General features: G+C 36.5%; 1 protein-coding gene across 2 annotated transcripts in view; it reads right to left on the minus strand.

The window, feature by feature from the left end:
• MED18 (mediator complex subunit 18) overlaps positions 1–26158 on the minus strand; it is a 447146-nt gene extending 420988 nt beyond the window's left edge. For both annotated transcript variants that reach the window (XM_089094358.1, XM_089094361.1), the window contains exon 1: positions 26092–26158. The gene's annotated coding sequence lies outside the window, so the exon portion shown is untranslated. The remainder of the gene's footprint in view (positions 1–26091) is intronic.
• Positions 26159–27014: the final 856 nt, after the last annotated feature.

Below are 27014 nucleotides of genomic sequence, written 5' to 3' on the forward strand. Positions count from 1 at the left end.
AAAAAATAATAATAATAGTAATACAATGCTCATCGATCTTTAGTATAAAAATGTCAAGGCTTGCAACCCTTTCGACTATTAAAAAGGGCACTAGGCCATTCAATTTCCAATCGAATGAGCCCTTTTTGAGTTTCTACGACAACACTTTCTATAAACACCTTATATTCCCCCTGGGCATAAATTACAACCCTTACCCTTAGGGCTGTGGGGGGGTTGTCATCCTCAAAGACCGAATTTCCAGAACTTTCAACTGCGTGGAATAAAATGGCTATCTCAAGATTTTGATTGGATGTGATTGGGGAAATGGTGGGCGTGGAAGGGGTGTTAGTTGCCTTCAATCACTTTCGACTATTAAAAAGGGCACTAGCCAATCGAACGAGCCCTTTTTGAAGTTTCTACGACAATACTTTCTATAAAAATCTTATATGCCCCCAGGGCATAACTTATAACCCTTGCCCTGAAGACTGTGAGGGGAGTGTCCTGCTCAAAGGTATAATTTCCGGAACTTTCAACTGCGTGGAACAATTGGCTATCTCAACATTTTGATTTGATGTGTTTGAGGAAATGTTGGGCGTGGAAGGGGGGTTAGTCGCCCTCCAATCACTTTCGACTATTAAAAAGGGCACTAGCCATTTCAATCTCCAATTGAATGAGCCCTTTTTGAAGTTTCTACGACAATACTTTCTATATAAACCTTATATGGCCCGAGGGAATAGCTTACAACCCTTGCCCTGAGGGCTGTGTCCTCCTCACAAACATAATTTCTATCTGGAAATCAACTACGCTGAACAAAATGGCTATCTCAAAATTTTGATTGGATGTATTTCGGGAAATGGTGGGCGTGGAAGGGGTTGTTAGTTGCCGTCCAATCACATTCGACTATTAAAAAGGGCACAAGCCACTCCAATTCCCAATTGAATGAGCCTTTTTCGAAGTTTCTACGACAACTTCTTTGATACGAAGTGCCCTGCTCTAAAGGAAAAAAAATAATAAACAATACATTGTGCCAATGTCGTTCTTATATGCCCCCAGGGCATAACTTACAACCCTTGCGCTGAGGGCTTTGGGGGAGTGACTTCCTCAAAAACATATTTTATATTTGGAAATCAACTACTCTGAACAAAATGGCTATCTCAAAATTTTGATTGGATGTGTTTAGGGAAATGGTGGCGTGGAAGGGGTGTTAGTTGCTTTCCAATCACTTTTGACTATTAAAAAGGGGCACTAGCCATTCCATTTTTCAATTGAATGAGCCCTTTGACAATTCCTTCGATACGAAGTGCCCTGGTATGGAAAAAAAAATAATAATACACTGTGCCAACATTGTTCTTTACTTAGGCAGCGCGATTGCGCTGCCTCTGAAAGCTGGGCAAATTTTTACTGGGTCCTACCTTTTGATGGGTAATATTAAAATAAATACACTTTATATTTTTAGAATCAGCATTAAAAAAAATTCTTTTGATGTATCTATTATGATCAAAATTCTGTCTTTTAGAATTTCGGTGACTATTAGGCCGAGTCGTGTTTTACTTATAGTTCGTGTACAGGAACTGTTTGACAGTAAAATTAATGAATTTTTATATTTCAAATCAGCATAAAAAGCCAATTCCTTTGATGCATTAATTGTTACCAAAATTCTATTTTTAGAGTTTCGGTTACTATTGACCTGGGTCGCTCCTTGTTTACAGTTCGTTACCATGAACTGTTTGAAATGTGGCTTGGTCATGCTGACTTTTATTTCATTAAAGCCCCTGGTAAGTGGAATCGAACTACTTTTTTCTCAGAGCTTATTGCTTAATATACGGTCAGTTAAACAATTATTCGATGGGTTGCTCACTTATTGCAACCTCGTGTACATCTCGGACCGCCAAATGTGCCAGGCACTTCCCCCTCGTTTGGTAGAGATCGAATTTTGGCAAAATTTCCTAATATTCTTGAATTGAAGTTTTTGTTGTAAAGATAGACATAAAGATAGTGGAAAGATAGTGGAATTAGTTCCGCAACGCTTGGCACAGTTCCACAGCACTTGGAACGCGCTACCTGGTGTACATGATTTCTGAGAGCAGGCAACCCCTCGAGAGTACCTAAGACTGTCCATTGAAATAACCTATCATAACCATCTTTTTTTCCAGAAGTGTTTCACTTTTTAATTCTATTTCTTTGAAAAGTGCAGTATACTGAGGCATAAACAAAACTTCTAAAACGTCAACTGGAAATTTCCCAAGTAATCTGTTCAGTTTTCAGTAAGGAACAACTAACACTCGAGCATTTACAGGGGGGGGGCAGTCCAATCACTTTGTAGTAGTTCTAAATTCTTCATAGCATTTATTTGTTTCGATTAATTCCTCAAAAAAACCAATTCAAATAGTACAGAATAGAATGACCATACAATTTACATATATTTTTAGATTGCAAGTCAGTTCCTCAACATCCGGGAATTCAAAATGTATCACAATAAAATAAATACTCAGTAAATCCTCCCTGATTACTTCCTGCTTAAATATTGCAGAACTCTGTCAAAAATGCCTTCCGCAGCAACGCTGCATTTCGCATCAAGGACTTTTACTGCTAATCGAATTTTTATATCATACACTATATGAATTGTTGATGCTCCATTCAGGCGGTAAACAAATTCATAGTCTAATGAGTCAAAATAATTTATTTCATTGATTACTTCATGTATTTCCAAACTAACAACGAAGCATGTCTGACGACAGGTATGAAAAACCGTAGTGTATACTCAGCAGTAGCGTAATTTTGTCAAAATCCTGGTGGAGGAGGGGGGGCAAAGTTGGAGCCAATTTCCTCAAATCAAATGAAAGCTGAAAAATAAGCCACATAGTACCATAAAAGGAAAGATATAGGCTACTACGGAAAACTGACCCGTTTCTGTGGATGCCTGAATTATGCAGGGTTAACTTGGTTTTGAAATTTTTTTTTGAAGAAACTAAATTTCAGCTGGGGGAGGCAAACTGTTTTCTGGAGGGGGGGGGGTACAAACCAAGGACGAGGAGGGCCAGACCTTTTTCAATAAAAACATCGAAAAACAACTTTTTTCCACGAAAACACCAAAAAAGTATTTTAAAACCTATGGGAGAGACGGAACAAAATAATTTAGGGATTTAGGGAGCCTTAGCCCCCATTCTCCAATTGGTACCCCTGACAGATCAAAGAGAAATCCTATGGATAGAAGAAAAATATATGTATATATGTGTATATATATATATATATATATATATATATATATATATATATATATATATATATATATATATATATATATATATATATATATATATATATATATATATATATATATATATATATATATATATATATATATATATATATATATATTCAAATGAATAGTAAAATTAAAACTAATATAAATTATAACAATTAAAAGCGGGCTACCCCCCCCCCTGAACCTTGTAAAGACCAGAGTGTGATTTGCGTTTTTTTAAAATGACTTATGTTTCGAGCAGTGCGTTTTATATTTTATTATAACAAAAAAATATTATCACAAGGCTAATCAAGCTTTAAAATAAGACCAAACACAAAAAAAGAAGGGCATAACCCCCCTTAAACCCCCTAAACGGCTTGGGTGTCATTTGCACGTACGCTGTAGTGCAAACAGTAGTTTTAATTTGTCAAAACATTAAGACAAAGACTAAGAATACGGTATCCCGAAAAAAAATCTCGATTACGTGTAAGAACTAATGAAGGAACTTGTTTAAAATATAATGATTTTTTTTTTTCAGGGAACCTTAGCAATTCTTGATTCTTCGTTATTACAGTAATAAAACATAAACTGTCTAGAAATATAACCACAAACGCATACGCAAGCCCACACACACACACACTATATATATATATATATATATATATATATATATATATATATATATATATATATATATATATATATATATATATATATATATATATATATTGGTCTTCCCCGAAAAAAAAAACCTTGGTACATGCCTGCTGGGCTGATGTGTAGGGGAAATCCTCCTGTGATCAGATCGAAGGCATACATACCCCGGGGAGAAATTGATACATACTGGCTAAATATGCATTTTGGTGCTCCCTCCCCCAGAAAATGCACATCCGTTTGCCAAACACATGTCGGATATCAGGTTTTACCTTGTCGTAGCCAAACTATCCTCAATAATTCCTCTAGTTTTCATAAATGTATTAAAGAGTGTGTAAGGGAAATTCCCTTGAGATTGGTCTGAAGGCACACAGAGCAGATGAGAAATTAATCCAGAGTAGCTAACTAACCATTATTTTGTACTCCCCCCCCCCCACACACACGCGCGCCTAATGCACATCCGTTTGTCAAACACATGTCGGATATTGGCTTTTCAATTGCCATAGGTGAAATATGCTCCGTGTCCCTCAGCGTAAAAAAACTTTAGCAAGTCTAAAAAAAACAGACAGAATTTAGCAAATGGAAACACTGCCTACGCTACACAATTTAAAGCTTAGTCAATTTTGAACCAAGTCTTATATTAATACATTTAAAAACCTATTTGAGAGGGAGTGTGCAGTTTCAATTTCAGCTCCAGCTGTCATTAAAACACGGCATAAAAAACTAATTAATTCACTATGAAAAAAATACCTTGCATGTTTGGAGCTCAAAAACGGCTCAGAAATCTGTTTCATATATCCTTTGCAAACACTGATAGTTTATTTATTGTAGAATTAACGATCCCAAGTCAGGCAAAGGCTCTCTGAATATCTCAATATCAATAACTCGACTCTGATTCTTGCCTACCCATAAGAATTTATTAACAACAAGGGAGAAAGATGAAAATTATACCACTGTGCTTAGCCCATATTGGACATTACATTTTTTTTTCTCTTTTTCAAGTTCTTACATTTTAGAAATGCCAATGAGTTAGCCCTTTGGAAAAAAAACGCGGAGATACAAAAAAACTGACGTAAAACCATTATTTTGAAAAAAAAAATGAGATAAAAAAAATACAAAACGCCAGCACATGTAATGGATAGCCTACAACCCGAACCTCAAAAATTGAAATACAGCTGCTCAGTCCACATGACTACCTTCAGCCACAACCTAGTAAAAATTCAATTTTGATATAAAGGGGATCCCCTCCAAATCCGGACCCGGAGAGCCCAATGGTGCTGTCAGAAATTTCCTATCTGCTATGCTTTCTGAGATATAATCTGGTTTCAGAGGTTGGTGGTAAAACGGAGGTCATCGTTCACAGAGACATAAAAAAATCTCTTTTTTCAGTTTTTTTTTTTATTTCAGAAATACGGTACCAAGGAATTAGGCCTTTTGGAAAAAAAACACCGAGACAAAATAAACTGACCAAAAACTCTTTTATTTTGAAAATAAAAATAAAAATTGACATAAAATAACACATAGTCACTGCGAATGTAAAGCATAGCATGCTAGCAGTACCTCAAAATTAAAATAAAACTGCTCAGTCCTTTTGCCTGTCCTAAGCCACAACCTAGCAAAATTTGATTTTGAGTTAAGGAGGGTCCTCCCCTAATCTGGACCCCGAGAGTCAAATGGTGCAGTCAGAAATTTTCTATCTCCTATGCTTCTGAGATACGGACTCGTATGTTCTGAGATATAAAAAAAAGAAGTCATTGGTTTCTACAGCCAGAATCCAGTATGGACATACTAAAACTGGAAAACCTAGTCATATATCATGCAGAAAGTAGAATGGCAAAAGATAGGAAGAGTTTGAAATATCTATTAACGACACACTATCTTCATCTATTTCTTCTGTTCCAGAAATGAAAAAACTTATATTACGGTTTTCTCGAAAAATTTAAAAATGAAGATACTAAGCTTTAACAGAGTACAGCTACACTAGAATCAAATCAGAGAAAAAACTTTACTTTCTAAGGGAAAGAGGCAAATCTGAATCACAACAACAGCAATCTTCGAGTGAACCAATCGGAGGTGACAAGGAGGGGAGGGGAAATTACACCCATATATTTTAAGAAGTCATTTTTTTACAAATCAAAAGTACTGGAATTACAAAATTTGTTGGCAATAGCAAATTCGGTAATCCAAAAAAAAAATTCTAAATTTGCAAATATTTTCTGTGAGCTGAACACAACACTTTTTCTGAATTTTAGCATAGCAAAAAATATTCTAACAAACCATTTTCCCAAGTATTTTTTTTATGGAGAATTAATTATTGTTTAATTTCTTGCAAAACCTGGGAAATTGGAATTTTCCCCTATTGGGCCAGGAAAGGAAGAGTTACATAACGATAGCTTTACCAAACAAGGTTGATTCTACAGTCACATGTCCAAGATTCCTGATTTCATGACTCATTATTCGTCTTAGTTTTAAAAATAGGGCTTGCCAAGGGTATCAAATTATAAGTGCAGATATTTGGGGGTGGGATATTTCGTTTCGTTTCCCATAAAACTGGGACCGGCACCAGAGCCTTAAATTATCCAACTACTACATAATTCAAGCAATCCTCCATCCATACACCAAGGCACGCTCGCAACCACAAAAATGAGGTGACGAAAAGTACACGCTTCTTCTAAAATAAGTAAAAAGAACACCCTCTACCTAGGTAAAAAGAATACCTAGGTTAGGTTAGGTTACGTATTTAATATATGCTATGCTTTAAGCCCCACCCCCTAATGTGCAAATACATATATCCCAAATTTGTTTATAAACTAAAATATAAAATATTTTCATCATATTTTGCTTTATTTCTTTGGCATCAACCAAACTTGACTTCTTGCGTGGGTTCCAGCTAATTGACAAGTACCGTAAAACCTCCTCTGAACAAAAATCATGGATCGCTTCTTCTAAAATAAGTAAAAAGAACACCCTCTCTGGGACCCAAGAATAAACGTTTGAAGGTGACAGAGACCTGGCCTAGAAGAATTCTTCTGACCCTCCTTAAGGTAAACCTATGGCCACTTATGGTCCAAGGGCTAATCTAAACAAATGTCTCCTGACGTTAAAAACATTATCTGGATTTAGATTTCTAGAAAATCGCATTAGCTATCATCAAGAATTCTTTACTTTCATAGCAAAACCTAAAACGTTTATTACTTAATACTGTCATACACATACACTTTAACGTACGGATAGTGTGTTACTTTTTGTTTTCTAACAGATGTGGGGCTAAGACTTCGGACGGAAGCTTTTGAATGGGCTTAAGCAAACGAGTTTTGGCCGAAGTCCCACCTCAGATGGTTTTAAGCTAGAACAAGATAATAGCAGCATTATAATAAAACTCGGAAAGCAGCAAAATTTACAAAGGAGTAAGGTAAAATAGGTAATTAGCCCACTCCTCACAAACAAAGTTCTGGAAAACCAATTCAACGAATTTTTAAGGTCAGTTCAATCAAATTCTATCTTTTACAAACTAATATTAAGAAACAAGTGTTTTTGGAATCTTTTTTTTTTTGAAGATTAATTCCACAGTCCCGCGCCAAAAGCCAAATGGAACCCAATCGACACCATTTGTTTGGGACATTTCACTGGTGGCAGGTTTGTTCAACCAAATTTCATATCCATACCCCACTAATCCTCCCCTCCCCCCATTCTACAATGTAATTTCAATGAATGTTCCTATCAGGAAGAAATTGAACAAATTTTGATCTGATCCATAAATAATAACTGAAAAAATGCATCTTAAGGAAAACTTAAAGACTTAAGGAAAACTGGATGACTTCAACATTTGATAGTTCTGTATTGAATTTGTGTATGGGTTAGGCAGCTTGATGCTGCGTTGAGTTTGTTCCTTTATAGTAGTTTCAAAACCTTCAAAACGAAATCCTTGGGAAATTTCCAGAAACCGGCTCATTTCACTAAAACAGCTTTATTATATACTTTCGGATCTGCAGGAATAAAACACCGATCCTCAGCTCATGGTCCGAGGCATAAAATTCATGTGCAACACCACCCACGAAGAAGAAGAAATGGGGAAGAGGAAAGCGCTTTGGTCTAAAACATATTGTCTCAAAAACACAGATACGTCCTAGTGACGGCAGCCCGTTTTTACCTAATAGCCTTAGTTTCCTGTTCCCCTGGAAGCAGCAGAATCATTTTCATTACATTGTAAGGCCAAAGGTTGAAAACGAGGACTCAACATATATTATGTTGTACTTGTGTTTGGCGGAAATCAGACGTTTGAACATAGCCCGGCAATCCAAGACGCTAGAGACTTGGATACTACTGGCCATGCTGGGTGATCTGCAAGCCATCATCTATACTAGGAACAGACACAGGCTTTGCGGTCTAAGGTCAAATTTCCTGAAGCTAACAATAGCAACAAACCTCTGGTTTACTTTAGTTTTGCCTAAATAAATAATTTAAAGTGTTCAGGCTACACTATTTTCCTCGTGTCTTCCTTGGTGTACTTTTTATGAGCTAGGTGACTCAACCAGCATAACCTTTTCTGTAGTCTATAATCTTTTCGGTAGTCTTCGTTGATTACGAGGTTACGACCAACTGATTTCAGAAATTTCTCTTTTGTACAGAGCACACACTGTTTTTTAATGCTCTCTTTTAATTCGACTCTTTCCAATTCTTGATAAAGGTGTCAAAAGAACGTGCAATGGCCACTTGATTTACCAAGACGCAAAAAAAAAAAAATCCAGAGATAGTTGCTGATTCATCAACCTTGTTTCGTATCCAGAAAGGCGGATGGTCTGGAGTAAAGCCAGGTAAGTCGAGATTTTGTCAGGATGCTTATCTTCCAACGATTCGATACTGGGTTCAATCGAAATGTGAGGACAGCTTTCGCTTTATGTATCCTTTGTTGAATATCTAATCCAGAGGATTAGTCGGTGTTAAGCCAGGAGCCAAGGTATGTAAAATGATCGAGTTTCTCCAGCGGCATTTGGTTTGGTTAAAGAGAGTGGACCCTGTGACACATGACCATAAGCTTGTTTTGTTCGGCTTTAATTTCAATTTAATAATGGCTGTCTATTTCACAATGGCATCAAGTAAACCTTAAATAGTAGAGAATTCTGGCTCTTTTCCACTAACACTTTTTCTGAGGAAGTTTAATTATAGCTTCAGCAAGATTTTTGCTGAAGCATGTGACTTTCATTTACCTTTTCTGAAAAAATCCCTAATGATTTGCCACATGCTAAGGCAGAACAAAACTTATGACTCAGAAAAATAGTACTTTTCATATTCGGTATTTTTTTTATATATATTGAATTATGCAAACAAAACACCTACTTAGTCCTAGGATTTTGGTTCCCTGGAGCGATTTAACCTTTTCTTACGCTTCAAGTATGTTTTTATGAAACTTCAAGTATGTTCCTAGCATGTCATTTAAACCGTATATTAGTCAGCTCAGTTTAATGGCTAACTAGTACAACATGGGCGTAAGGCTGCAAGTGTAGTGCTCAGTCTCCAAACAAAAATCCTCAAAAGCCAGTGAAAATTTCCAAAATTTAAGGTAAACTTGGCGGAACAACATCTTGGAACAGATGAAGTTCCAAGATGTAGACAAGGCGGTAGAATGGACATTTCCTTAGTTTTTTACCTGTGAGAAAATTGAATCCTATTACAGGTCCCATTTGAAAACTTGTCTTCAGTTTTCTGGAAAGAATGCCCGAAAAAGGATCTCCTATTGTACCAAATGATGGGCAACTCATTTAACAAAAAAAAAAAGTCCACAAACTGTCAAACACTAAATCAAATTTTATGAAAATGAATTAACCAGGAAAAAATCATGATTATTATACAAGGGAATGATCACCTCAAGTACCACTTGTACCGGCACGTGGGACGAATTCTCGCTATACATCTCTGTGTCACGCGTGGCAGACTTCACGCCTCACAAGGCGTGCCCCACTTGCTACATGTGTCTTTTGAAATTATATAACTATCGATGCTTGTCGGTTATTGGAAACACACCCAAAGATTGAAGTTAGGTTAATTCTAATGAAAAATAACAAAACACGATGATAAAATGATACTTTAGAAAAAAAAATTATGGAAACCTAACCCAACCTAACGTAATTTAATCCCCACCCCCACCCCTAATATGCGAATATATAGCCCAAATTATACAAGTCCAATGCATTTTATCATCCATCACTTGTTTTAGTAGCTATGAAACCGGTTTTCTGAGATGTAACCTAAGCGCAATTCTTGAATGCGTTTCCAGTAACCGAAGAGTACGTAATTATCTGCTATTCTTCGTCAGAAAAAAAAATCCATATTCCGTCAGACCATAAGCAGCATCAGGAGCAAGCACCATGAGTAAAAACATATACCACGTAGTGGGTACCTCACATGATGAAAATTTGTCACACATGGCAGCAGGAGGCACGACATGGTAGAAGCGTGCCAGCACGGGGCGGAACAAGTGGCACTCCGAGGTGTACATCAGGTGGCTGATTGGGTAGTTCCGCAATATTTTATACATGAGGAAAAAATTTGCTCTGTTCGTGTTTCACTTCAAAAATTTCTCCATAAATGGGCATCCGCTATTGTAGCAAATGAAGGACAATTCATTTCCCGACAAAATTCTGAGCTGTCAATTCCTAAATAATTTTTTACGAATATAGATTTTCACCAGAGAAAAAAAAAATAATATTTATTATTCTAAGGACTGTCTACCCTCCAACACCTTGTGTACAATACAAAACGCCATTTGCTTCGTTGATCATCATGCCATGCATGGCGGACCTCGTGGCGAGCGCCACTTCGGGTACACGATTTTTGAAAGTAGACAATTCCTCGCTATTATCTAGAAGAAAAAATCAATATAGTCATGAGCAAGGATGATAACAATCAAGCGCCTTTTCACCTCTATTTTGGTCTCCTTTCTTTCAATTTACCACCTTTGATCCCTGACAATAAACAATTTGAGAACCCTTTTTGCTGAGAGCCGAAACATCCGACCTCTTTGTTAACTCTGCATGTCTCCTGCTGTAATGAGTTTAATGTAGTTTGACGTAAGACGAGAGTACCTTGGACTCAATGTCACTTTCATAAATTACGATTGGCCTCCTTTTTTTAGTAATACGGACGAACAGTGAACACAGCAGGAGGTGTTTGAGGTAAATCACTTTTAAAAAATTTTAATAGTAATGTGATTGTTTTAAGAAATACCCTCCAGCTTCTATTATCTTTCGGTAATGGCAAGATCTAATCAGGATTTAGTAAATTATAAACACCTTCCGACAAAAGAAAATTTAACTAAGTGAACCAAATTTCGAATTTCTATTAAGTATTCAATTTGAATATAAAAGTGCATTATGCAACTCAATTTGATTACTAAAGTAAACTTGGCTTACACCTGCAACACTCCATCTTCTTTCCAACGTCACTTGCCTACATTAAGTAGATCACACGCTGTGGTCCGCAAAACATAGAAATAGTCAAATTAGTAGTTCTAGGGCTAGAAGGAGTTGCTGCTATAGCATTATTTTTAGCTGTAATCGTAGTTGATTTTAGTATATTTTATATTTAAATATATTTAATATATATTATTTTTTTTATGATTTTAATAGTATGTTACTGTGAATGTCCGAAATCTGGGTAATGTCGACATTCACCGGTGAACGTCCGAAATTTATTTTTCTCTGCTTGGATTCAATTAGCTTTTCGAAACAGCTTTTTCAGTCTTAAGCAAGCTTTGTAGGTAAAAGTTAATGTTATGTTAGGTTAAATTAGGTTACAAGTCTCGGAAACGGGTTAAAAACCTAACCTGTCACCATCAGACCTTGCATAAAACTAAAAAAGTTGACTGGCAACGCTGACTAAATCCAAGAAGAAAAAAGGTTTTTCGGACATTCACTGGTGAATGTCGACACTCACCAATTTCGGACATTCACGGTAACATATACAAATCTCATCGACCGATAAACTATTTGCAAAAGCCTAAGTCCTCACCAACACGACCAAGAATTTAAATCGACGGATGAGCCTGCTTATAAAAAGGACAAGTGTATATGCGCAAAAAGGATACATTCATTATTATCATCACCAGAATCTCGTGCTCATGACCATACGATATGTCCTTCTATTGAATTGCGGCGGGTACCATGAAAGTGTTCAGACAAAAAAAATGTGCAAGGCCCAAGGTCAGACGCAAGGCAGGGCTTCAATACTCAGTCTCCCCACCCCAAAAATTCTAAGTTTTCCCGAATTCATGGTCAGTTCTTATTCAAATTATTAAATAAAATTTGTTCTTGTATTATTGCCGCCCTCCTCCATGCAAAATGTTGAGCATACATCCTTCGAAAGACTCCAAACTCTATAATGAATGTGCTAGAACTCCTATGAAAAAGAAATAAGTTGATATCTTCATTAGGTCAGTGGATCACTGAGAACAGAATTTATCATCCAATATGACCAACATTATAATTCAGGCTCATACCCGCAATTTGATTCCTGAGTACAGATCTCTAAGAGGGTCGGGGTTTCTAAGAATAGGTGAAGTGTTTTATAGTTTTTTCTTTTATTTTACTTCCAAAATGTTACCTTTGCGTGATTTTTCATGTTTCGATGGAGGATCACCACCCCCCCGCCCGCTAGCTGGGCCTTGTCTGAATTTCTCATAGCTTTACATGATGTATCTATTCTACTTTATATGAAATAAACAGTTACCAACATCGATTGAAATACCAATATGAAAGACCAGGGGTAGGGGTTTGAGCCCCCCCCCCCCAAATGTTTGTCCAACCTGTAAAAACGTAACAAAAATGCATATAAACAAATTTTTGATGCGTTTTTTAAGTTTTTTTGTAACCCCCTCCCATGAAAAAATCCTTTTGTAAAACCGGTACTTGTCAATTAGCTGGAACCCACGCGATATATTGTATACGGAAGATGCTTATGAAACTAGTCAAATGGGTTTCTTTCAACAAAGAATTGGATTGTAAACCGTGGTTTATCATTGCGTTTATAATATTTAAACTATTGTTTTTTGGGTTTAGGAGGGAAAACGTACCTAGGTTAGGTTAGGTTACATATTTAATATATGCTATACTTTACCCCCACCCCCTAATGTGCAAATATATAGCCCAAATTTGCTTATAAACTATTATATTTTCATCATGTTTTGTTTTATTTCATTAGCATTAACCAAACTTGACTTCTTGCGTAGGTTCCAGCTAATTGACAAGTAGCGTAAAACCTCCCCCCCAAAAAAAATCATGCATCCAACCCTGCAAATATGGCATTTTGTACACTCGTTATGACATCCAAACTTAATCTAAAAAATTTATCAGTCAAAATGCCCAACTAATTACGAATTTTAGCCTGACGCGTTAACAATAAAGCCAATTTTTGTTTCCAAAGAATAACCAGTCAGGATACATAAACTTTCATCAAACATTCACTTTTCAAACATACAAAAATAAACTTAATGACAGACGATGACAGTTTTACATCTGAAAGACAGGGAAAAATTAATTAATCAAATTTCGCTCTCTAATCTTCAGAGAGGGAGGAACGCTTATTTAGCTAATTATGTCTCTGCATTGAAAGGATTACTAGGAAAAAAAGTTGACAATTTTCCTCCCATGTGTCTACTTTTTGTTTAGACCTCTCTTTTTCTTTTTAAGCGAAAGGTTGGCTTCCCATTCTCAAAATATCCTTTTAACAAAAAGTAATCTTAATCAAATAATTTTCCTAATTATATCCAGTTCTTTTCTCTTTTTTAACTTTGATATTATTCCACTATGATTTTTAAAAATAAGACATTGAAAAAAGGGGCTAGATAAGAGTTCTTCCAAATAAATTAGCCAATACCGTCACTTCTTAATAAGATTTCGATTGAACTTAATAATTAAAAAAAAATGTTTTCAAATGAAAGTAGAGGAACATTAAAGCCTAAAACGAGCAAAGTTGCCCTGGATATGAGGGGGGATTACTCCCACCTCAACTCTCACTCTTTACAAGCTCTATGCCCTCCTCTTCAGTACGTCCACGTAAAAATACGATCCCAAGCAGTGGCGCCAGTTCACGAAAATGAAGGGGGCCAAGGATTTTTTTTTTTTACGAAGTTGCAAAGTTATTTTTCCAAATCCAAGGGAGGGGCTCCACTATTTTTCAAGAAAAATATAAAAGTGAAATTTTTTGAAATATAGGGGACAATTACCTTCCCCCCTACTTGGCCCCACTGATCACATAGAATATTCAAATCAAAATGATAGTCGTATAATGTTAACTTTCAGACGAAAGTAATAGGATACATTAAAATGAACAGAAATTACCCAACCATCATCCCTCTTTAAGGAAAAATTTGACTTTTCCCAATGCTTCAAGAGCAAATGCTGCTCAAAATCAATCTGATAGAAAAAAACACATTTTTATCCCAATGACTCGAGAATTGAAGGGCCTACCCGTTTCGCGTTTGCTGTAAATAATATAATTTTTGAAATGTTTTTAAAGGCAATCAGCAAGCATAACATTTATTATGTTCGTTTTAAGTTTGAATTTCATTCTTTATTTACATTCCAATATTTTAATTTCTGTTCTTTTTTAACATCAGTCATAATTATCGTCAATCAAACAGTTCGTGGTAATAAACTGTAAGTAAGGAGCGACCCGGCTCAATGGTAACCGAAACTCTAAGACGGGGAATTTTTATGCCAATAGATACATGAAAAGAATCATACTCTTCTTCTAATTTCAAATATATAAGTTTCATCAAATTTAGTCTTACCCATCAAAAGTTACGCGCCTGAGAAAATTTGGCTGATTTTAGAAAAAGAGGGGAAAGATCCCCTAAAAGTTATAGAACCTTAATGAAAATCACACATCATATTCAGCGTATCAGAGAACCCTACTGTAGAGGTTTCAAGCACTTATCTACAAAAATGTGGAATTTTACATTTTTTGCCAGAAGAAAGATCATGGATGCGTGTTTATTGTTTTTTTTTTGTTTTTTTTTTCCAGGGGTGATCGTACCGACCCAGTGATCCTAAAATATCGTGGGAGGGCTCATTGGAAGGAAAATTAAAAGCTATAGTGCCCTTTTTAAGTGACCAAAAAAACGAAGGTCAACTAGGCCCCCTTCCACGCTCATTTTTTCCCAGAGTCACCCGATCAAAATTTTGAGATAACCATTTTGTTCAGCATGGTTGAAAATATGATAACTATGTCTTTTAGGATGACTTAATCCCCCGATGTCCCCGGGGGGAGGGCTGAAAGTTATGAACTTTACCCAATGTTAACATATAGTATTGGTTATTGGGAAGTATACAGACGTTTTCTGGTAGGTGTTTGGGGGGGGTCGAGGGTTATGGGGGATCTTTCCACGAAGGAAGTTTTAATGGGGGAAGGGACATTGCTATGAAGGGGGCGCCGGATTTCCCAGCATTATTAAAGAAAAAAAAAATCAGAAATTAAATAAAAAAAACAAGTTTTTCAACTGAAAGTAAGGAGCAACATCAAAACTTAAAACGAACAGAAAATATTACGTATAAGATTGGGTTCACCCCCTAGTCAATACCTTGCTCTTTAAGCCAAAGATTTTTTAGTACTTTCATAAGAGCTATTTATTCTAATTGACGGTTTTTGTGATTAAGGGGTCATTTTTAAAGAATTGGAACAAAATTCCAACTTTAGCTTAAAGAGCAAGGTATTGACAAGGGGGCGAACCCCCTAATATACGAACTAAAAATCTACGAATATAGAAGTTCGTTACGTAAGTTAATTCGTAAGTTACGCATATTTATTACTAATAAAAACGTTCATAAATAAAAATTAAACAACTTTCGAGAAAGCCATTTAGCCAAAAAAAGTAAACTGAATATGCAAATTGCGTTTTAATTGTTCATGTACGGTGAGCCAAAATCAAAACCTGAATTAATTTAAAAACTTTCAAAAATTAAATAAAAAAAAAACAAGTTTTTTAAACTGAAAGTAAGAAGCGGCATTAAAACTTAAAACATAAAGGAATTAGTCTGTCCATAAAATAGTGCAATCCCTTCCTCAACACCTCGCTATGTACGCTAAAGTTTGACCCATTCTAACAACGCAGTTTTTTGAAAAAGAAAAAACTTTAGCGTAAAGAGCGTTTTTTTTTTATTTAATATACGTAGGAGCTATGCTCCCCTGAACCTCCTGCTCCTCGTTTATTTTTGGTATTATAATGCTTCGAGAAAAGGGGCTCATTACAGCGTGTTTTCTTTTCAAATAAAACAGAACTCCCCTAAATAATACAGAGCCCATCATCCTTATCCAAAACCCGCTCTTTACACTTACGTTCAACTTTGTATTACACTCCTTTGATGCTTCAAAACTGAAGTTTCCCGCTGACATATATAGTTTCCACAATATCTGTCCCCCTTAGAGCACATGTAGCATGTTTAATCCGAATATATTCCCTGAAATGAAGGGACGCAAGGGGTTGAATGCCCCCTCCCTTTTATTTATCTAAAGCATCTCTCATAGAAAGTTTGAAAATGTAGGCCTAAAATTCATTTTGAGGTTTAAGGTGCCCCACCTTCAAGACACAAAATTATCCACTGCCCTCTACCCAGGCGATTATGCAATTTTCCATACCATAATTTATCCAAACCATAATTTTTGTTTCTCTGGGCAAAAGAGCGAAAACCGGAACTCTGCTGTGAAATGACCTATTTGTAGGCTAAAAACAGCATTAAGACTTTAGACTTCAAGTTGCTCTCTCCCGAACACTAATACCATTGGTTTGATACAATCAGATTTATAAAAACAGAAAAAAGCTTTGTGACCATGCTTCTGCGACAAAATGCGATAAGTTCGTTTTTGATAGATATTAAATCTATCAAAAACGATAGTCGGAGCGAATTACGTCGTTTCCCCTTCTCAATATCTTACTCTTCACGCTAAACTTTTCAGGACTTTTAAAAAGCTTCCTATTCTAATTAACGGCCCTTTTTTTCAGGACTCGCTCTAAAAAAAATGGGGCACACAGTAAACCTTTAGCGTAAAAAGTAAACTATTGAGGAGGGGGCTACCCCTTCCCATATGGAATAATTTCTGCTCGTACTGAGTTTTAAAGTTCCTCCTTACTTTTAGTTTAAAAAACTCAGTTTTTGATTTATTTAAATTTTGATCGTTTTTCAAATGATGCCGGCAAACCAGGCCCACCCTCCATGAAAAATCCCCCCTCATGGGAATTCCTCCGTGGAAAGTTTCTCCCATGTAAAATACACTCCTACCCCCCCCCCCCGTAAAATTTCCTCCACATAATTCCATCCTCGCTAAAAATCCCCCCTCCGTAAAATTTCTTTCAACAGTTCGTTACCATGAACTGTTACATACAGCTTAACAACTCAGTTATAAGGTTCTCGGGCATGTTTAAGATCAGATTTTTTTAATGTGTATATCATAATTTCATTTTTTACGTTTTGATTCCTATTAACATTATTCCAAACTGTTTGATCCATGGATCTCTTAAAATTTAATAGGGACGCCACAATTCCCACTGTTTAGTTCATTTTTGTATAGAAATACTTCGACAATAATGATCATAACTGAAAAAGTAAACCTTAAAAAATATTTCTTGAGGGAGAGGGGGAGTCCAAAATGTCAAACGAAATTTTTGGTTAATAATTTGAACGTTTTCTTTTTTTTTTCGAACAAATTTTGATTACCACTTACTTCCCATAGTGATAGCGACTTAACCAACCGCCTCAGACCCCGCAACAGAGATGAGTAGCACCATTGATTATTTATTATAAGAATTCTAGTTCTACTCTCTAACCAAACTTTTACTGAGATCCTGACATTTTTCTGGTAGATGTCCTGACTACATCAATTTAGGCCCGCCCCCTCCGCTTTCCCTAGAGAGGATGGATTATGTCCAGGCCCCCAGCCCGTTGAACTACGAAAATTGATCTTACTCTCCATTAAGTTCGACCGGTATACAGTAGTCCGTTTAAGGATCAGGGGCATAATATGCTATAGGGCAAGCCGCTTTTGCCCCCCCCCCCCAGCTGAAATTTAGCGTTTTCAAAAATCTTGTCTAAACTAAGGTAGGCCTACATAATTCAAGCATTCACAGAAACAGATCAGTTTTTTTGTATACCTTTGCCTTTATGGTACTATATGGCTAATTTTTCGTTTTTAACCGTTATTTTCACCTGACTTGGGAAAATCAGCTCCAACTTTCCCCAGGATATTGACGAAATTACGCCCCTGTTAAGGATGGGTTGAAAATCATAATTCAAGTTCATTATTAAACGACGACCCTCAGCCGTATTTCAAACCATCTTTGATCATAGAAATTACAACAGTGTTAGCATCTATGATCATTATTCACGAAGGCAACGAAAACTTGGTCTTATAGTTCTTCAAAGGCTCATACTAAGAGGATGTGTTGCTTTTTAGGCACGTGAGTTTCAGCCCACTAATTTCGCATAGTTCAAAAACTGAAAACAAACTGAAACACTGAAGCTGAAAATCCATAGGAGACTGATGATTGATGCCAAATATGACTACTACTACTAACAACTCACCGCAGCATCAAGCCACTTGAGGCCAACACAGCTACGCACGCTCCTCTTCCATCCCAATCTATTCAAAGCATTCCTCTTTACCAGGAGCGTCCCGAGGGGAGGCGGGGATGGGCGCGCCTCCCCCCAACTTTTCTGGCATTCGGTAAAAGTTGCGCCGAAGGCGAAAATTTCGGCCGAAAATTTATTAAATCGGCCAAAATTTAGTGAAATTAATGATTTCTGAAGAAAATTCGGCGCAAATCAGGTAGCGATCCTGTAAAATTTACGAAGATCGCCCCCTCCCCCAATAAAATGAGCCTCAGGACGCCCCTGCTCTTTACACCCTCCCAGGAAATTCCCATATCCTTTAAATCTTTCTTTATCTGGCTAAAGTGAACAGTTCTCTCCTTTGGCATTTCATGTTCTTTAAACCTGAAAATTCCATATCACTTTTGCTTAGCCAGATTCTGAATGATATGTCCATTATGGCCCCGAATTTTCGGCTCCTGATTCAACCCTTTATAAAATGTAAAAAGATGAGCTGTAGAGTTTTTTAGCTAGTTGTCCTCAAATTGATTATACCATATCCAAGAAAGTAGTTTATAAGGATATCTCACTCCTAAGAGCTAGGCAATCTTTGGGGATTGATGGAAACAGGCTACTCCTAGTCTTATTAGTGGTGACCCTAGTCCTATTAGTCATGTGACTATTTCTCGTGTAACTACCATCTCTGGGTATCTTCCAGACACCTTTTTTGACCTGAAATCTTATGCCAGTTCTAAAAAATGGAACTACTGTTATACAGTTCTCAAATTTCGTCTAAGACTGTCGGATTTTCAAACACAAATGAAAGACTTGAATGATTTTTCTGTCATTGTTCAAGTGGCTCAAAAATTGTTCCAGGTCTCTTATTAGCCTGAATAATGACTGTACTGCCAAAAAAAGGCAGTTTTTTCGTGAAAAATTGCATCTTACTTCAATCCAATCATCTTCGACTTTTACAAAGCGAACTAGAACTTTCAGTTTCGGATCTATTGATTCCCCTATTAAGTTTTTACGACCACCCTTTCTATTCGAATTGACAGGGGGGAAAACAAATAATACTCGGAAGACACTTCGTTCTTTACCAAGTGGCCTCAAATAGGAGGCTCTGATAAGCAGCTTCTTTGGGTAAGAGTGAAGAAGGGCAACTTTTTTTTTAAATTGGAAATGCCTACTTGTAGCAGGTAAATAAACCGTTAAAGGAATAGATGTGCTGTTCAATCTATGTGGTTTTAAATTCATACGACAACCATTTCCCTGCTCACAATTTTATCTTGTAAGCCTCAAACACGTCTTGAGTTTGAAAAAAAACTTTAACAGTTTCGGATAGATTCTCCTTCTATCAAACTATCGGCTATCCCCAGGGTTTCAGCCAAATTCTAAAATTTCAAGTTAATAGCAACCTGTCCTCACTTTTTGATATTGAGCAGGGAGTAAGACAAGGATGTGTCTTGTACCAAACCCTATTTAATACCGTAATAAATTGGATATTAAAAGCAGCTGAGCAGTACCAAGAGGTTATGATAAGCCCATCCCTGTCAGTATCAGACCTGGAATATAGCCTACTGACGAAGTCGATCTATTGCTGAGTCCATGCAGGAAGCGTAGTCCATTCTCGAAAACCAATCCAAGAGGGGCAGATCTATTAGCCTCCCCAAAGGCTAGAAAAAAAACAAAGACGGTAAGTACAAGTGGTATTGATGATGCACCCGTCATATTCAATGAATATCCCATTGGGATCCATTTCAAACACCTAGGCAGTCCTACAGAAGAAAACCCCTTTATTTCTTCACTTGGACCGTTTTATTCTGTCTAGGCAAACTTTACGGAGCATGCGCAAAGTTGCTTTAAAGACGAAATATATTCGATGCAAAAGTATCTGAACTACTCTACAATTGTAAAACATGGCTGCTAAAAGCCTCAGAAGTCTGGGATTTGCATTTCTTCAACCATAAACTCCTTCAGTATATCCAGACGGTAGGTGACCCAAAATAGTAAGCAATAACACAATCCACGGTAAAATTGAAATTCCCCCTCCCCCACATCAAATAAAGACAACAACTCCATTGGTTTGACCATGTGCTAAAATCTCATGACGACGCTGTATCATGGAAAACCCAGCTATCTGCCATCAGGTCCAGCCTGGAGCCAGACTCAAACTTATATAGAAATATTTTGGTGATTTCAATAGGGTCAGCCAATTTGAAAGCTTAATTATCAACCCTTGGTTGTAAAGAAAAAAATACAAGGTAGTGCACCAGCTACCATCGCCTGAAAACATGTTTTTGATTTTAAATATATAGTTTGACTGGCAGTATAGCCAAAACAATTCAAACAGCATATACAATTGTAAAGTGCATGCACTGGAGATTTTGAAAGTTAAAATTTATATAAAGAATCTTGCCAATTGATGTTGAATTGACCCAATTATATTTTATCAGTTAACAAGTTAACAGCACCACCAAAAACCTGCAGAAAACCACTTTTTTAAAGACAAAAGATTAGCTTTCTCTTGGCAGGGAGCAGGGTGATTAGATAATACTGCTGCAAAGGTTGCCAAACAGCATCACCTCATGGGAGTTCTTCTACTTGTTTGATTATTTGCAGAGTTTGATACATATTCTCCATGCAGCTCCAGGCCATGTGGTAGCTGAGATCAAACCTAAGCCTTGCAATGCTAAGCAGAGATTAATTCCACTGCGCTACCACAGGATTACATCATGGGAGTTAACATTCACATCTGAACTAAAGTAAACTCTCACTTTTTGGACAAAGCAAGCATTCTGCAAAACCAATCTGGACTATGCCTATAGCTATAGGTTTAAGAAAAAATAGTAGTAGCAAGTCTGTTCATAAGTAATAATAGCAATCATTTATTTTATAACCCACTATGTAAATATTAGAAGTGGCGTAGCAAAAAGAAAAGAAAAACGTGAAAAATAAATAGTTCCTCAAATTTTCCCTGTGACAAAACTATAAAAGCAAATACATCACAACAATTTAGCAAGAGGATGATAAGGACTTAACCACAAATAGACCTCTTCTTTTCTTTTTGTATACTTATTTTTGTAAGACACAAAATGCCAGTAGCACCAAATTTATGAAAAATCCTTTGGTTTCTATACCCATAGGGAAAAAAATAAATACTTTTAAAAACAAAATTCAAAACCCAATCGTCTCACTTTCATGAATATCCACAAATGGAAATAAACCTTATAGAAAATAATCAAATGGTTCAAAAATGTTGAATAGAGTTTAGCTAAAGCAATACAGAAGCATAGACCATAATTTAGGGTGATTTTTGCCCTTAGCTTCCTCTTAACATTACCAAGCATAGAATATCAAGTAGCAGACACAGAGGAGCAGATAAAAACTGAAAGTAAAATGTGACTTGGGCCAATATTCATTAAAACTAAAAATGGAATTCTCATGAAAATTGCTACACCGGCAGTATTGTTTTTTTATGCTGATTCTAAATAAATAAAATTCTTTTAGTTTATTTTAACCCACCGAAAACCAAAAATCTAAGAAAATTTGCCTGATTTTTGAAAAAAGGGAAAACATTCCCAAAAAGCAAGCGATCTTATTGAAAATCCCTTTAATAGATACATCATATCAACGAGCCCTATCGTAGAGATTCCAAGCTTCAATCTTCAAAATGTGGAATTTCGCGGAATTGGAATTTGTGGAATTGTAATCCCCATCGGTTTTTTAAGCTGTTAGCCTAATAGAATTAGTATTAAGCTTTTATATATTAACTAAATATTAATTGTTTGGACCTTTCCTAAAACTCCCTCCCAAAAAAATTGGAAGCCAATATTTGTTTCATTAATGCACAAATTAGTTAAAATATAGTGGCACCTGTCAAGAAGATTAATAAAATTGAAGACACTGACATAGAAAAAGAATGTAAATGCCCTCTGATCACTTTGATTCTTAAAAATTCACTAGAACTTCTGACCACCAATCCAATGAGCCCCCTACCAAGCATATACAACCACAAAGGAGGATTGAGATTAATTATAGTATCGAGATTCAACAAAGTCTTTCCTTAACATTAATGGTCCATGAACCTTAAAATTCAGACATGACCAACTGCTATCAGTACATTTTGTTCTTAAAATCCAAAGTTTAAATAGATATTATAAAAATGAATAAGATATAAAAGTTTCACAATTTGAGTGGGTGATCCTTTTTTCCTCAACTTAATCTTGCCTAATACCACCTAATCTTGCTGGAAACAGAAACTAAAAGAAATTAATATAAGTGGTGTAGCTAAAGGGCAAGGGGGTACAAGTGTCTCTAGGTGTAGCCTCTGAGGAGGGACCAAACTGAGGTTTTTTTGTCAATACTATGATCTACTAATACTGTGTCAATGATGGTGGGGAGGGCAAAAACTGGCACTGTCCCCAGATACTGAAAACAGTAGCTATGCCTCGGATTAATACTAAGCTACTATAGCAAAGGAACCAACTTAACTAAGAAGGAACCACAGCTAGTTTGGTAATTTGCATTAAACACTAAATATTCCAATCCTCAGTGTTAGATCTAAACCAATTTCCTCAAACAAAGTATAAATAAGATAACATAATCAACTATGCTATTTAACAGCAAACCACCAGTATATGCAATTGATGATAAATTAGTAAAATCTGGAAAACATGACAGAAAAATGCATGAAAAAGATGTGGTGATAGAACCATCCCACCCCTATTCACATGCCAAACTTGGTAACAAAATTGGGATACCGTACTACTGAAAAAAGCTTCTTCCAACAGTAATTTTGCTTAGAGACCTGGCAACTGTAATGTTTACAATTCATATTTACCACATGTCCAACAAAGCTAATTGCAGTTACTTACAATAACTTACTGAACAGTCCTAGTTATTTTGCTCTACTGGATTTTGTTTGAACATCAAAATTAATTTCTAGCAAAAACAGAAAATAATCTTGCAACCTTATAATATCCTACTATTAGAATTAACAAAACATTGTTGAGATAAATTTACTGAGGATTTTCTACCTGTAAAAGGTTGCAATAAGTATTATGGGACTCAATTCAAAAATGCCAATTCCTTAAAATTACTTACAACAGGCACTATTAAACACAGAATTAGTCAGACCCTAACAGAGCTGTTCCCTAGAGCTGACAGCACCCAGGGAAATATAAATTACAGCGCCCCCTCCTAGCTCAAATATAAGCAAAAAGGCCAAATCAAAGAGAAAAATTGGATCAAAGTGGGCCAATCCCCCACCTGCAGCACCCAAGCTAGCTAACTCAGTTGACCCCTCCCTTTGAATGGCTTGGACCCTGACCAGATTCCAGTATAGAAGGGACACCCAGAAGGGGCATCCAGATATAGTCCTAGTCTGTATTTAAAATTTATTGATTTTATTGTTGTTTTCTCAAATTGGTATTATGAACCAACTGACACAATTATTGATTAGAAAAAAAGTTAAAAAAAAGGTAACAGCTGCATACACAGCCTCTTCTGGCCTAAATACTGTAATTTAATACTTTAACTTTTACTGACTCAAACTTAACAATTTTTTATGAATTTACTTCTAATTGATCTGTATCTCCCCTCCCCCCCCCAATGCATGGATATAGTTCTAGGGTACATACAAAGGGCAGCAGATTTTACCTTAATTACCTTAAATCACAGCTTGGAGCAAAATTAAGCACTTTCATCCTTGTAATGCTCTGTTATGACTTCTATGTGTTGTTTGCTAAATTTGGGTTGAGGACTCAGCAGCTTCCCATGTGTGCAGGAACTCTTGTTGTAGCCATTCTTTGTCTAGATTTTTCTTAAATGCACCTTTTGAATCAGCAGCCACTGTATCTTCAGAGATTAGATTCCAAAAGTTCATTACTCATTGGCTGAAAAAATGGCTTCTTTCTCAGACTAAGGAGCATTTCTTGAAGATCTTTTTGGAATGAACTCTAGTCACAACAGGTTCTGGGGGGGGGGGGGTAAACAGACAAGGGGGAGCATTTTTGGAAATAATTTTGCAGGTCATTATCATGTCACCACGTTTCCTCTGGTATACAAGAGTAGGAAGCTTCAAGTGACATTAATGCTCTTTGTATGGCATTTGTTTGAGGCCTTTGACCATTTTGGTTGCTCTTTGTTGAACTCTTTCTAGTATTTCTTTGTCCTTCTTGAAAAAGGGTGACACCAGGGACATTCCAACCTCTAGGTGCAGCCAAACTAGTGCCTTGTAGGGCTTCATAAACACACTTGGGTGTCTGCTAGAGATATTTCTATTGATCACTCCAAGGAATTGGAGGGCAACCAATAATACAAATTTTGCATGGGTGCTGAACCTTTGTTGCCAATCAACAATGACTCCAAGATCTCTTTCTTCAGAGACTGCAAAAGGGAGTTACCTTGGAGATGGTATTGCTGATGCATGTTATGACTGCCAAAGTGGATTACATGGCATTTGTCAGCATTGAACAAGAGGACCCATATATCAGCCCAAGTCCCAAGGATATCAAGGTCCCTCTGCCCCCCCCCCCCATATGGGCACCCATGCTGGACAATAACATCATCAAGAGCAGCTGCTTTTAGTTTGGTGATAAGGAATGCATGGCAAACCCTATCAAATGCTTTTGAGAGGTCCAGGAGCACCATGTCAACAGGTAAATCATTATTCAATAATGAGTTAACATGCTTGTATGTGTGTATTAGATTTAGTATCAACAGATCTTAAAGATTTGTTGATACTCATTTTGTAGCATTTTTTTCAGGCTGGCATTATGTAACAACTGTTAATGAGAAATCAGTACAAAAAATGATGTAGCCTAGCTATCAACATCAGAAAATTTTTGCATTTATTCAAGGGCTAGCCTACAGATGGGCTTTAAAAAGGCTTTAAGGCTATCTTTGGAAAGCCTTGGGTTGGAATCAAATGGTATTTCTCTATTGCTGTTATAGGGTTCAGTTAAGAAAAGGATTGTTGCACCAAAATTATCTGGTAAATCTTGGAATTAACTCACTAATGAGATAGGCTAGCTAAGAAACAGACATGTAGGCCTATTTAGAGTCAGAATTTCATTAAATCAAAATAGAACATTCATTTGTATTGGATGGAAACTTTATCCCCTCCCCCTAATGTGCAAATATATAGGCCTACCCTGAGTTGTATAACCTAGATAGCCTAGGCTATGCACTACAGCTAAGCCATGGCAATTTACTCTTCTTTAAATTAGTAGCATTGGCAGAATGATAGGCCTATTCAAAAACTAGCCTAATATATTTGTTAGAAAATGTGGAAAACACTTAATGAAAGTGGATAAAAGCAGAGCAGCTTACAAAATGTGTTAACTAGACTAGGCTACAGTTATTCTACATATTATAAAGTAAAAATTGCTTTCTTAACACGTTTCCTTCTCAATAGAAATAGCCCTCATCAAAATACCTTTACCAAAAAGGACATAAATTCCAGGCCTACTGTTGTCAGGAATTTTGTTGAATATTTGTTCACATGTAATTTCATGAAAATCCAGCATTCTAGAGGGGGAGGTGTAGAATTTTCAAGTAGATTGAAAACTTTGGAGCTACAAAAGGGCACTAACTTACAGTTTTACATAGTCCTAATGATACCTATGATTTTACCTTTTTCCAATGAGACCCAAAAAGTCTGTATAAACAGCCTATTGGAACAATAAATCAAATCATCAAAACTTCGTGTTCTTCTTGGAATTATTTGAAATAGTTATGGCGGGGACTGATTTAAAGGAAATATGAAACACACAGAGGAGTATTAAACTTATTGGAAACTGGACAAATTGAATTGTACGAGTAAAACAAAAAAAACAACATCAAACTAGGAAAAAGACAGACATATAAAACTGTCTTACTAAAGATGTTGCTTGACCAGTTTTTTGCGATCCAATTCTCCAGTGTTTTCTGGCTAATAAATAAATACAACAATATTCACCGCCAATATGAATGATTCAGAGCATACACGTTGTGTGGGGGGAAAGTGGGAGGCTTCTCTCGGGCAAAACTTGGGAAGGATCCCTCCAGTCGATATTACTGGGCAACTCTTCAGTGGTGCCAATTCAGGAAAATGCAGGGAGAGCAAAATATATTTTTCAAAATCTAGGGGGGGGGATAATTTTACTATTTTTTTCTTTCAATTTCTTCAATGAAAACACAAAAGAGGGTATTTTCAATGAAAACACCCAAAAAGGATGTTATTAAAATCCAGATATGTCCCTGCCCTTTTTATTCAGACTATGCCACTTTTTTTTTTATTAGGTCATCCCATAAGAAAAATCCATGTACGAGCCTGTGCTAGGTCCCTACTGACAACTTATTTATAAGTTCTAATACTTTTTAAGTTTACGATAACTACTCCATAGTCCCAGGTAACCTAAGTGGGAAACCCTCCCCTCTTTTTTTGAGTTCACTTTCGTGCCGAAAAAGGGAGAGGGAGCAAAATTCCGAATAATTGCACCAAGATGCGGGCAAAAGCTGGCCACTTTCTTTTGTATTTTCTTAATCCCGGGTTTCCTAACTTGACGTAACTATCG

Source organism: Artemia sp. Qi Xiang Cuo, chromosome 9, assembly GCF_049724085.1.
Source record: "Artemia sp. Qi Xiang Cuo chromosome 9, ASM4972408v1, whole genome shotgun sequence".
Taxonomy (NCBI): Eukaryota; Metazoa; Arthropoda; class Branchiopoda; order Anostraca; family Artemiidae; genus Artemia; species Artemia sp. Qi Xiang Cuo.